The following is a 14,734-nucleotide window of genomic DNA, read 5'->3' on the forward strand; positions in this document are numbered from 1 at the left end:
ATATGTATAACTGGATCACTTTGTTGTACAGTAGACATTAACATAACGTTGTAAATCAGCTATGCAGCAATAAAATTTAAAAAAAAACTTCAGTGCTACATGAATCCACAGACATGGAGGAACCATGGAGGAGTATGTAAGTTACACTTAGGATTTTCTACTTCGTAGAGGGTGGGTGACCCTAATATCCACTTTATTCAAGGGTCAATTTTATGCACACACACACACACACACACACACATAGTATTGTATCTATATAGTATCTATATCTATGCATGCGTGCATGCTAAGCTGCTTTAGTTGTGTTGACTCTTTGTGATCCTACGGACCATAGCCTGCTAGGCTCCTGTGTCCATGGGATTCCCCAAGCAGGAATACTGGAGTGAGGTATCATGCCCTCCTGCAGGGGATCTTCCTGACCCAGGGATCAAACCTGCATTTCTTATATCTTCTGCATTGGCAGGCAGGTTCTTTACCACTAGTGCCACCTGGGAAGACCCATCTATATCTATACATTTACACATGTGCTTATATAGGTATATAATTTTTTAAATACATATGAAAAATTCCAGCATATATGTTTTCCAGCATATATTTAATAGTGTATATATTTAAAATTTCAGTACTTTTTTTTGCTGTTAAAAACTGTAGTACTTTTAAAAAGTTGTATTTAGTTAGTCATTTTTGGCTGCCCTGAGTCTTGGTTGCCACGTGCAGGCTTTCTCTAGCTGCACAGAGCCGGGGCCGCTCTTCACTGAGGTCGGGTCTCACTGCGATGGCTTCTCTTGTTTGGAGCATGGACTCAGTAGTTGCGGCGCATGGGCTTACTTGCCCCACAACATGTGGGATCTTCCTGGGTCAGCGATCGAACCTGTGTCCCCTGCACATTGGCAGGTGGATTCTTAACCACTGGACCACCAGGGAAGCCTGTGGTACATTTTGAATACTTACTTTGAACAGACTAAGCGTTATAAGACAGAGTAATCACTAATGCAGCTTTCCTGTGCTATTTATAATTGCAGAGTGTATTGATTTCCTAGGGCTGCTATAACAGAATATCAACTGGGTGCCTTAAATGAACAGAAATGTAGTCTCTCACGGTTCTGGAAGCCTGAAATCAAGGTGCTGACAGGACTGTGCTCTCTGGAGCTTCCAGGGAGACTCCATTCCAGGCTCTTCTCTTGGCCACTGGTATTGCTGGCATCTTTGGGGTCCCTCCATTTGCAGATGCAGCCCTGGCACCATATGGCATCATCCCTGGGTCCCTGCCTCCGTGTGTGTCTGTGTCCTCATCTCCTCCTCTGATAAGGACCCACCCTAGACCTCCTCTTGATACATTTGCAAAATGTCTTCAATACATCTGCAAAAACCCTGTTTCCAAATAAGATCATATTCACAGGTACAGGGGCTAGGCATATCCTTGGAGTGGTGCACAATTCAATCCTTAACATGGAGTTTATAAAACATTGTGAATGTGTAGTGTGCTTTGGGGAATGGATCAGTGCAGGGGTTAATAGTCAACCATCTGTAAGTTTAGATTTATTTTCTTTTTTTTTTAATAGACTAATTTTATTTCTCATATCTTTTTTATTATTAAAAACATAAACCTTATTTTCCTTAAGCAAACATCAACTGTCTTGTATATTAGCATTTTAGAGATTGGTGAACATAAACATCAGTTTTAATTTTTTTTAACATATTTTTTCAATAGGGAACATCTCAGGATGGCACCAAACATATTTATTAATAGTCCAAATCTCTTTAGTTTCTCTGTAAGAGGAAGTTAGTGTTCAGTAATTAATGTTTCAAAATCATATTTTATTTGGAAATGACCTAGCTATTTAATAAACTTTTATTGTCATTTAGTTTAGTACAACCCTAGAAATTTAAGTTATCCCAATCTTCAGAGATAATTTTAGATAGACATTTCTAAAATATAACTATTTTTAATAGAGTTTATCTAAAACTTTTCATCTCATTTATATATATATAAAGAGTTGCTTTCTTTGTTGACAAGTTTAGTTTACCTTAAACCTAGGTACAATAAAAGTATTACACAATGTTGATGACTAAAGACATGTCTTAAGTGGATTAGCAAACAAACATTAATGTTAGATATTTAATATTGAATATTTTTCAGTTCACATGAACCTGAATTTAAATAGAGTTCATTGATAAATTAACCTCATATTATCCAAAAACAAAGACACACACTGAGACACAGATAAATTTAGACAGAGAGATCTCATAGTTTTCCACTTGAAATTTAAAATGTCACTTTGCCGCTTCTTTTTTTTTTTCTTGGTTTGAATTCTACCAATTTGTTCATGGCTGGAGTCCCAGATAGAGTGGGCTGTGTGTCCCAAGGACATGATAAGAGTTAACTTCAGGTTTTTTCCCAGGCCTGTTTTTGTTTCTCAGGCAGAATTGGAGCTCCAAAAAAGTATTTTAACAAGCCAATTTTTTCCTAATTGCACGTGCAAGAAGTACAGGTTTTGTAATTTCAAAGAAGATTTTATTTTAACCAGTTTTCTCCGGAGTCTAAAGAATATCATGGGCATTCAGTGTCAAAATGTCATCTCTCTTTTTTGTAGTCATAGTTTCATAGTTAAAAATTAAACTAGAGAATGTTCACATTGCCTCTGATGACAGGGGTAGCCTGGCTGATAAGATGTTGTCCCAGCAGGGATTGTCTCTCTGGGGAGATGAGGTCTTCTTTTAAAGTAAAGAAAGCCTGTCCTTAACCTCTATTTTCTCCCAGGCTCTTGTGTAGTATCACCTCACCTGTTCTATAGCCTGATCTTCCATAAGTACTTGATCTTGAGTTCTCCCCCAATCTCCACTGCCTATCAGTTGATCTAAAGAAATGGAGCCACCATAATCAAATGGGAACCCTCAGCTAGTCCCTGCTCCATTCCCAAGGTAAAAGAAGAATTTACTCCACAATTCGAACAGCTTGCTTAAGTTCCTTTAATATTTTGAAGGGGATTTGTTTGTGTATAGCCTCATATACCCCATTAGGATTATTAGGATCTGTCCCAGGAGCTATCCATTCATGTATTGTCACTGGAAATCCCATAGTCATAGCCTCCAAGTCACCCTCCTGTCGTGTCTGACAAATACCTTTCTGGAAGGGTGACAGAACTGCTATCTGTCTTAAGGAAGGAAAAGCCTGAGCTACTCCAGCGGTTAGGACAGGAGGGGGAGGAAAAGGAGGCAGAGGAAGTCGTCTTCCCTAAACAAAGGCTCAGAAGGAACTGCAGCTTTAAGAGCCTCCTGTGTTTTTTTTCTACCCCCTCCACCTCTGCATATTCAGGTCCTCCCTTTGATGGGGTTTCACGTTCATCCTCATTCCCTTTTGAGCTTTCTGGGGTCTGCAGAGGTTCTAAAATGGATTTTATCAGGGCCCAAGTTGACCAGATAGATATAGGCAAGGGCACTCCCTTGCAAAGAAGTTTCTCTGATTCACTATCTACCTTCTCCCATGTTCCTAAATCTAAAGTACCAAGAGAAGGGAACCATGAGCAATGTTTCTCAATGATTTGTAAAAGCTTCAGTAGCTGGTCCTCATTTATTTTTGTTCCCCTCACCTTTAGAACCTGGCTTAAGAGGCTTATATATATAGCCAATATTGTTCCAAGCTATCTGAATTTCCCATGCTTAATGTTAGTTTCAGTGCCTGAGAGAGTATTACTTACCGCAAAGGGGGATTTTTAGAGGCCTTATCTCACTCTTCTTCAGGACTGTGCGCCAATATTTCAGCTTCAATTTCTCTTGATATTTTAGCTTCAGTTTTGCTTGATATTTCAACTTCAGTTTCGCTCTTGGCGATCCTTCACTTTCTAGCCCCACGTTGGGCGCCACTCAAGTCCTCCACTCCTAATAGTCATTTGTTTTAAAGCTTTTTCCCCACTGAAACAATGCAGTGGTTAATATTCTTAAACATATCTCTTTACATCCTGGGGCTCTTGTTGTTATGGAACTTTTTATTTTATTAAAGATTGATTATTTTTGGTTGTGCTGGGTCTTCATTGCTACGTGGGCTTTTCTCTAGTTGCGGCGAGCGTGGGCACCTCTCTAGTTCTCATTGCAGTGGTTTCTTTGGTTGTGGAGTGCAGGCTCTAGGGGTGAAGTTCCAGTAGCTGTGGTCCACAGGCTCTAGAGTGTGGGCTCAGTAATCCTGGCATGTGGGCTTAGCTGTCCCATGGCGTGTGGGATCTAGGGGTGGAACCCTCATCCCTGCATTGACAGGCAGATCCTTTACCACTGAGATACCAGGGAAGCCCTATTTTACTTTAAGTATTTTGGTTGTGTTTGCAGCTTGCAGGATCTTAGTTCCCCAACCAGGAATTAAAATCAGGCACTCGGGAGTGAAAGTGTGGAGTCCTAACTGTTGGACCACCTGTTATGGAACTTTAGATTCCTCAAGAGGAATTGCTAGGTCAAAGGAACGTGTATTTCCTATTTTCCCTAGAAGTTGGCAAAATAGTGTTGAACTGTAGTTTTCATTTGTTTTTTCTGATTATTAGTTATATGTGTTTCTTTTTCATCCTCATATGCCATTTTAGCCTCATAGTTCAAAATGTGTCTCCTCAGGAGTAATCTGATGATAGCATTACAAGTATTTTTTTTTCTCTTGGATATCAATATGAAATGTCCTGAGTCATGATCTGTGATGTATTTCATCCTATTTCCTTTCCATTCACATAAGCGGATACATTAAATAATTCTTTGAAATATAAGCCAAGAGTATGTGTAGTAGGCAGAATAATGGCCCCAGAGATGTCCATGTGCTAGTCCCAGGAAACTACCGTGATTATGTTATCTCCCACCACAGACGAAACTTTGCAGGTATGATTGATGATAGGGACCTTGAGATGGAGAGACCATCCAGGTGGGCCTCCTCTGATCACAGGAGTCCAACAAAGTGAAGAACTGGCTGAGGTCAGAGTGAAATCTGGGATAGTAGATGACAGGTCAGAGTGATGTGACATTGCTGGTTTTGAAGATAGAGGAAGGGGCTGTAAGCCAAGGAGCGTGGGCACCTCTAAGAACTGGAAAAAGGAGTCAAACAGATTGTCTCCCAGAACCTCCAGAAAATGCTGATTTTAGCCCAGTGAGACATGTAGCCCCTGTGACCATAACACATCTGTGTTATTTTATGCCACTAATATTGTGGTAATTTGTTAGGGCAGCAGTAGGATTCTAAAACAATATGGGACATCATAAGCCTGTTTCCAGATAATGTATTCAGCTCCATTTTTAAATGGGCAGCCTGTTTCTAAACCTTACATAATGATAAATTAAACAAGGCTGTTGTATTTCCAAATACCTTAAAAGACTCATCCTCGTTTAAATGTACATTCTAAGGACCTCCCTGCTGGTCCAGTGGCTAAGACTCCACGCTCCCAATGCAGGGGGCATGGGTTTGATCCCTGGTCAGGGAACTAGATCTGGCATGCTGCAACTAAGAATTGGTGCAACCAAATAAATAAAAATGCATATATAAAAACTATACATTCTACATCTGGGTTAGGAGAAGACTAAATGAATTCTAGCCCAGTCTTTAACTCATAAGCAGATGGTCAAGTGACAATCATTTTTGAGAGACCTGAATATGAATGGATTTTTTAAATGTCCCCTACTATTTCCTTGTTCTTGTTATTCAGTTGCTAAGTCATGTCTGACTCTTTGCAACCCCATGGATTTCAGCACACCAGGCTTCCCTGTCTCCCAGAGTTTGCTCTAACTCATGTCCATTGAGTCAGTGATGCCATCCAACCATCTCATCCTCTGTCGCTCCTTTCTCCTCCTGCCCTCAGTCTTTCCCAGCATCAGGATCTTTTCAAATTTCTTTAAGTCAAATAAAAATAAATTAACTTAGAATCACAGAATTTTAAAATAGGCACGAGTCTTGCTAGGGTAAAATTCAAACTCCATTGCTGACCAGAAATTCACTAACCTATAATTTGCTGTAAGTTGCCCACTGGAATAATAAAGTTGACTTTTGAATGAATACATGTATTAAGCAAATTTTGCAGTGTAAGTTTTTTGACCAATATTTTTATATACCTCCTACGTTCTGGGCCCCATTCCAGGTGCTGGAGAGAATTACTGGGCAAAGTAGGCAAAAATCCCTGCCCTCAGTGGAGCAGACATTTTGGAGGAGAAAGACAAAAATAGAACACAAAATAAGTACATAGTTGGTCAGAGGGTTGCAGGTGTTAAGAAAGAAAAAAAAGGTTCAAGGTAAAAAGGTTCATAGTGAGAGGAAGAGGGTGGTAATTTTTAACAGGTTGTGTCAGGAGAGAAACCCCTGAAAAGTGTCACTGGACCAAAGTCTTTTTTAATTATTATTATTTTATTTATTTGTTTTTGGCTGTGGTTGGTCTTTGTTACTCTATGGGCTTTTCTCTAGTTGTAATGAGCTGTGGCTACTCTCTAGTTGCTGTGCATGGGCTTCTCATTGCAGTGGCTTCTTCTGTCACAGAGCACTGGCTTTAGGGACCCCGGGCCTCAGTATTTGAGGCATGTGGGCTCAGCAGTTGAGGTTTCCGGGTTCTAGAGCGCAGCCTCAATAGTTGTGGAGCAGGAACTTAGTTGTCCCTCAGCCCATGGGCTCTTCCCAGATCAGGGATCGAGCCCATGTTTCCTGTACTGGCAGGTAGGTTCTTTACCACTGAGCCACTAGGGAAGCCCCTGGACCAAAGTCTTAAAGGAGGTAAGGGACAAAGCTATACGATATCTCTGGGAAGAGCATTCGGACAAGAACAGTGAGTGCAAAGGCCCTGAGGTGGAACGTGTCTGGCCCAGGAGTCAGTGGAAGGAAGAGTGGAGGGAGACAGGCTCTGGAAGTATTAGAGAATGATCAGTTCAGGCAGGACCTTGCAGGTCACTCTTAAGAACTTTGGTTTATATTCCCAGTGAGTGAATAATTTATATATATATATATATTATAAATTATCCCACAAAACTGCACATCATGTTACCAATGTGTTATAACCTCTGGAGAGTGGGCTTAAACTTCAGTGTATTAAAGAATCAAGCCTACTGCAAGCAACCGTTTCTTTTATTCCTTTTAAAAAAATTATTTATATTTATTTATTTACTTTTGGCTGCACTGCGTCTTCATTGTGGCACATGGGCTTAGTTACTCCATGGCATGCGGGATCGTACTTCCCCAACCAGGAATCAAACCCATGTCTCCTGCATTGGGAGGTGGATTCTTAGCCACTGAACTGCCAGGGAAGTCTGAAGCAACCATTTTTGACTGATGTATCAGGTGTGAAAAATAAAACCAATGGTTTAGATGAAAATCTAGGTTGCATAGGCTTCTACTGTGGACATAACAGAAAAAGATTGGAGGCAATGTGTGGGAGCCTTAACTGGGAGTCTCTGGCCTAAGAATTGTTACATGTTTCCTACCTTGACTTCAGGAGGCATTCAGTTCTGTATTAGCTCTGTATAGGCTCTTTTTAGTCATCCTGGAGTGTGAAGTTAAGTGAGCCTTATAGGAAGCATTGCTACCAATACAGCTAGTGGAGGTGATGGAATTACAGCTGAGCTATTTAAAATCCTAAAAGATGATGCTGTTAACGTGCTGCACTTAGTATGTCAACAAATTTGGAAAACGCAGCAGTGGCCACAGGACTGGAAAAGTCAGTCTTCATCCCAGTTTCAAAGAAGGGCAGTGCTAAAGATGTTCAAACTACTGGAAAATTGTGCTCATTTCCCATGCTAGTGACGTTATATTCTAAATCCTTCAAGCTAGGCTTCCGCAGTATTGAATCAAGAACTTCCAGATGTACAAGCTGGATTTAGAAAAGGCAGAGGAGCCAGAGATCAAATTGACAACATTTGTTGGATCATAGAGAAAGCAAGGGAATTCTAGAAAAACATCTATTTCTGTTTCCTTGACTACACTAAAGCCTTTGATTGTGTGGATCACAACAAACTGTGGAAAATTCTTAAAGAGATAGGAATACCAGACCATCTTACCCATCTCTCAAGAAATCTGTATGTGGGTCAAGAAGCAACAGTTAGAACCTTACATGGAACAACTGACCTAGTTCAAAACTGGAAAAGGAGTATGACAAGGCTGTATATTGTCACTCTCTTTATTTAACTTAAATGCAGAGTACACCTTGCAAAATGTCAGGCTGGATGAAGCACAAGCTGGAATCAAGATTGCCCAGAGAAACATTAACAGCCTTAGATATTCAGATGATACCACCCTAATGGCAGAAAGTGAAGAGGAACTAAAGAACCTCCCGATGAAGGTTAAAGAGGAAAGTGAAAAAGCCAGCTTAAAAATCAATATTAAAAAAGTAAGATCATGGTATCTGGTCCCATCACTTCATGGCAAATACAAGGGGAAAAAGTGAAAGCATGGCAGCTTTTCTCTTCTTGCACTGTAAAACCACTGCAGATGGTGACTGCAGCCATGAAATTAGAAGATACTTGATTACTGGAAGGAAGGCTATGACAAATATAGACAGCATATTAAAAAGCAAAGACATCACCTTGCTGACAAAGGTCCATATAGTCAAGGCAATGGTCTTTCCAGTAGTCATGTATGGATGGAGAGTTGGACCATAAGGAAGGCAGAGCACCAAAGTATTGATGCCTATGGTGCTGGAGAAGACTCTTGAGAGTCCCCTGGACAATAAGGAGATCAAACCAGTCAGTCCTAAAGGAAATCAATCCTGTATACTCATTGGAAAGACTGATGCTGAAGCTAAAACTCCAATCATTTGGCCACTTGATGCAAAGAGTCGACTTATTGGGAAAGACCCTGATAGTGAGAAAGACTGAAGGCAAAAGGAGAAGAGGGTGACAGAGGATGAGATGGTTGGATGGCATCACTGATTCAATGGACATGAACTTGGGCAAACTCTGGGAAATAATGAGGGACAGGGAAGCCTGGCCATGCTACAGTCCATGAGGTTGCAAAAAGTCGGACAAGACTTAGCGACTGAACAACAACCACAACAGGGTCTTCTACTGTGTGGTGACTAAATGTATGATTTATTTGTTCAGTATACGTCAACCCAAAACATAGATATGTGAGTAGGGAGGACAAATACAAAAATCAATGTGTTATCATCCTAGCCTACTTATTCTTTCATTCATTTACTTGTAACAGCCCTTGAAAAGGGATATATGAGAAATATGCCCTGTCCTCCAGAAGGTAAATTTTTAATTAATTTAATTTTAAATTAAAGAAAAATTTTAAAATATTTATTTATTTGTCTGTCCCAGTCCTAGTTCCCCCATCCATCCTGGGTGGTTAATACTAAGTAATTAGATTCTCTTTCCTGGGAATATAGGTCTCTTTCAATCTTGAGTAGTAGGTATTTTGAACCCACTACTGTGGCCTAACTGATATTTCAACTCCAGAAACATTCGACTGCATTTGTATGTACGTAATAGGGACAAAAGTGATGAATTATGTATTAGCAGTCACACTTTCATTCATTCCCTGGCAGGATAAGAAAGTTCTGGTTGACAATTCAACACCATCCAGCTACTCTCTCCATATTATATGCTTTGGAAAAATCTGTTGTGGGAGGGGGAGGAAAAGGTAGGGTCAATACTTGTATGCATGCTAAGTTGCTTCAGTTGTGTTCGACTCTTTGCAACCCTATGGACCGTAGCCCACCAGGCTCCCCTGTCCCTGGGATTCTCCAGTCAAGAATACTGGAGTGGGTTGCCAGGCTCTCCTCCCGTGAATCTTCCTGACCTAGGCCAATACTTATTGGAGAGAAATTAACAATGATGGTAGATGGGAAGAAAGTGCCCTGGTGAGGAAGTTTAGGGTGTGATGAGCAAGAAACATGATGATATTCTGGGAACTTTAAGGTATAAAGGGCTCCCCAGGTGACTCAGTGGTAAAGAATACCCCTGCCGAAGCAGGAGACATCAGTTCAACTCCTGGGTGGGAAAGATCCACTGGAGGAGGAAATGGCAACCCTACTCCTGTATTCTTGCTTGGAAAATCTCGTGGACGGAGGAGCCTGGCAGGCTACAGTCCAGGGGGGCACAGAGAGTTGGATACAACTGAGCATACAAGCAGATGCAGGTAGAGTATAAAATACACAGAACACTAGGAAACTATAGAGAGGGTTTAAAGAGAGATCTTGGGAGTTACAAATGAGACCTCATCTAATATTCTTAGAAATAATAAAGACTGGAATCGGTTTTAATTGCTTTGACTGTGGGACTCCATTTTTCCAAGTGAAATGCCACAGAGACTGGATGTTTAGATGCCACATTCAGAATCCAGGGAACATTTATGGATAAACACGTTTAATCAAAGTTGTTCTGACATCAGTTAAGTATTCATTTTAACAAAGTGTTTTCCAGAGGGAACTGTGTTAGCGCAATTCAATGCCTTAATTAGTGTTCTACACAGTGCAATTGAAGGATCCCGATGTCTTCCTTTTTCACTTCTTGCTAATGAGTTTGTCTTCAGTGGAATCGAGTGGGATGGAGTGGATTATTCAGCCACTCAGAAACCTTCGTTCTTCCATAGGCTTGTTCATCAGACCTCCCTCTGCCAGTGATTTTGTGCCAGGCATTTCTGGTCTCGGGCAGGTCACATGACCAGGTTTGACCTATCACAGCCACAAAGTCATCTGACTTGTGATGGGTTGGGAGGTAGGCAAATAAACCCAGCTGAGTGAGAGTTGGACTCTAAAGACAGCTGAGCACCGAAGAATGGATGCTTTTGAACTGTGGTGTTGGAGAAGACTCTTGAGGGTCCCTTGGACTGCAAGGAAATCAAACCAGTCAATCCTAAAGGAAATCAGTCCTAAATATTCATTGCAAGCACTGATGCTGAAGCTGAAACTCCAACATTTTGGCCACCTGATGTGAAGAACAGACTCACTGGAAAAGACCCTGATGCTAGGAAAGATTGAAGGCGGGAGGAGAAGGGGAAGACAGAGGATGAGATGGTTGGATAGCATCACCGACTCGATGGACAAGAGTTTGAGTAAGCTCCGGGAGTTGGTGATGGACAGGGAGGCCTGGCGTGCTTCAGTCCATGGGATCACAGAGTTGGACACGACTGAGCTACTGAATTGCACTGAATTGATTCAATCAGAGTAAAGCTCAGGAATGAAGCTGCAACCCAAAAAAGGGGCTATTTCTTTTCCCTGGGACTGAGTCTGGCTCCTGGCCCAGCCAGACATCAATGCAGAGGAATCATATGAGAGATGAAAAATGAGCTCTGATGGCTGAGTACCTGTGTCAGACCTGCCTGTCTGAGTCAATACTCCAAACTGACTGAGAAAGATCAGTTCTTTCCTTTGTACTTTCCACTGCCAAGATTTTATTCATTAATCAACTCTTTAGTGTAAAACATTTCTTTATTACAGCTTTTGTCATTGGAAAGTATGGGTGTTTGCGCAGATCAGTTCAGTCAGTTCAGTCGCTCAGTCGTGCCTGACTCTTTACGACTCCATGGACTGCAGCACATCAGGCTTACCTGTCCATCACCAACTCCCAGAGCTTGCTCCAACTCATGTCCGTTGAGTTGGTGATGTCATCCAACCAGCTCATCCTCTGTCACTTCCTTCTCCTCCTGCCTTCAATCTTTCCCAGCATCAGGGCCTTTTCTAAGGACTCAGTTTCTCACATCAGGTGGTCAAGTATTGGAGCTTCAGCTTCAGCATCTGTCCTTCCAATGAATATTCAGGACTGATTTCCTTTAGGGTTGACTGGTTGTCTCTCCTTGCAGTCCAAGAGACTCTCAAGAGTCTTCTCCAACACCACAGTGCAAAAGCATCAATTATTCAGTGCTCAGCCTTCTATATGGTCCAACTCTCACATCCATACATGACTACTGGAAAAACCATAGCCTTGACTAGACCGACCTTTGTTGACAAAGTAATGTCTCTGCTTTTTAATATGCTGTCTAGGTTGGCCATAACTTTCCTTCCAAGGAGTAAGCATCTTTTAATTTCATGGCTGCAGTCACTATCTGCAGTGATTTTGGAGGCCAAGAAAATAAAGTCTCTCACTGTTTTCATTGTTTCCCCATCTATTTGCCATGAAGTGATGGGACTGGATGCCAGTCTTAGGTTTTTGAATGTTGAGTTTTAAGCCAGCTTTTTCACTCTCCTCTTTTACTTTATTCAAGAGACTTTTCAGTTCCTCTTTGCTTTCTGCCATAAGGGTGGTGTCATCTGCATATCTGGGCTTCCCTGATAGCTCAGTTGGTAAAGAATCTGCCTGCAATGCAGGAGACTTGGGTTCTGTCCCAGGGTTGGGAAGATCCTCTGGAGAAGGGAAAGGCTACCCACTCCAGTATTCTGGCCTGGAGAATTTCATGGACTGTATAGTCCACGGGGTTGCAAAGAGTTGGACACTATTAAGTGAAAGGACACTTTCACTTTCATCTGCATGTCTGAGGTAACTGATATTTCTCCTGGCAATCTTGATTCCAGCTTGTGCTTCATCTAGCCCAGCGTTTTGCATGATGTACTCTGCATAGAAATTAAATAAGCAGGGTGACAATATATAGCCTTATTGTACTCCTTTTACAATTTGGAACCAGTCCATTGTTCTGTGTCTGGTTCTAAGTGTTGCTTCTTGACCTGCATACAGATTTTTCCGGAGGCAGGTAAGGTGGTCTGGTATGTCCATCTCTTTAAGAATTTTCCACAGTTTGTAGTGATCCACATAGTCAAAGGTTTTGGCTTAGTCAATAAAGCAGAAGTAGATGTTTTTCTGGAATTCTCTTGCTTTTTCTATGATCCAGTGGATGTTGGCAATTTGATCTCTGGTTCCTCTGCCTTTTTGAAAGTATGTGTAAATAATTTTTATTCGATGCAGTTTCTCCAGGCTGATTTTGCCTATCTAAAGTCTGTTAAGATTTGATGTTTTCATCAGTTTTTGAAATAAGAGCAAATTTTGTAGTATTCACTTTTAGAAAGTTAATTTTATGTTAATGATTCTTTTTCCCAAACCTAATTTTCCCGGGTAATTTTTTTTTTTTTTGCTGTTACTAACCAGGTATAACTTTTCAGTTTTTAAAATTTGTAACAAATCTTACCATGTGTAGTTTAGATTTTTTATTATATGTTAATTATTTCTAAGAATAATAAGCCTAAGTTGATCAAGCATACGTCATTCATACTTATTGTTTGCAATTAAGAGGGCCAATGAATAGTGCAAATCAGTTTCTCGAGGCATAGTGGGGTCAAGATGAGAAAGTCACACACAGCCTTTCAACTTGAAAGCAGCCTTATCACCACTTCAGAGGCAGGAAAACTGAGTCTTCGAGAGGTAGTCTTTCTGTTCTGGTAACCTAAAACAATAAGACCATCAGTTATTTTACCAGCAAAATGGGTTTATTTCCAAGCAGCAAAGAATTTCTACTTGCAACATGCAAATATGGCAAACTACAAACAAGTCTGGTAAAACAAAAGAAAGAAAACTCTTATAGAGGAGAAGAGGCACTTGGGAGGGGTTATTGTGAACAAAAAGTCCATGGGAAGAAACTAAATTTGAAATACAGTGGCTTTCACTGACTGAATTGTGCTGGTCTCTCATTGACTGAGTTGTTGCCAGGCCAGGAGAAAAAACTTTCTCTTGCTGGCGGTAGTAATGTCACTTCCCATGGGAGATGCAAGGTACCATCTCTTCCTGCTGGGATCTGTATTGACATTGAGTGAGAGCTCCCCCTCTGGCCTCTTGACTCCATTTTAGTGATGTCTCCCTTTATATATCTTCACAGTCCAAAGTCACACATAGTAAATAGCAGAACTGGGATTCAAAGCCAGGTCTCGACATCTTTTATTACTATTATTTTACTGAAGTATAGTTTATTTACAATGTTGTGTTAATTTCTAACACATAGAAAAGTGGTTCAGTTATATACACATGCACACACACATTCTTTTTCATATTCTTTTGCATTATCATGGGATATTGAATATAGTTCCCTGTGCCATACAGGAGATCCCTGTTGTTTATCCATTCTATATAATGGTTTGCATCTGCTAATTCCAAATTCCCAAGCCATCCCTCTCTCAACCCCTCCCCCTTGGCAACCACAAGTTTGTTCTCTATGTGAGTCTATTTCTGATGTGTAGGTAAGTTCACTTGTGTCATTTTAGATTCCACACATAAGCTATGTCATTTGGTATTTGTCTTTCTTTTTCTGATTTACTTCACTTAGTATGATAGTCTCCAGGTCCATCCATGTTGCTGCAAATGGCATTATTTCATTCTTTTTTATGACTGAGTAGTATTCCATTGCATACATGTATCACACCTTCTTTATCCATTCATCTGTTGTTGGACATTTAGGTTGTTTCCATGTCTTCACTATTGTAAATAGTGCTGCTATGAGTATTGAGGTACATGTGTCTTTTTGAATTATATTTTTTGGACATCTGTTATTTTATTTTACAAATGCTGGGCTGGAGGAAGCACAAGCTGGAAACAAGATTTCTGGGAGAAATATCAATAACCTCAGATATGCAGATGACACCACCCTTATGGCAGAAAGTGAGGAAGAACTAAACAGCCTCTTGATGAAAGTGAAAGAGGAGAGTGAAAAAGTTGGCTTAAAGCTCAACATTCAGAAAACTAAGATCATGGCATGTGGTCCTATCACTTCATGGCAGATAGATGGGGAAACAGTGGAAACAGTGGCAGACTTTATTTTTCTGGGCTCCAAAGTCACTGCAGATGGTGACTGCAGCCATGGAATTAAAAGATG

Source organism: Cervus canadensis, chromosome 1 (genome assembly GCF_019320065.1).
Source record: "Cervus canadensis isolate Bull #8, Minnesota chromosome 1, ASM1932006v1, whole genome shotgun sequence".
In the NCBI taxonomy this organism is placed as follows: domain Eukaryota; kingdom Metazoa; phylum Chordata; class Mammalia; order Artiodactyla; family Cervidae; genus Cervus; species Cervus canadensis.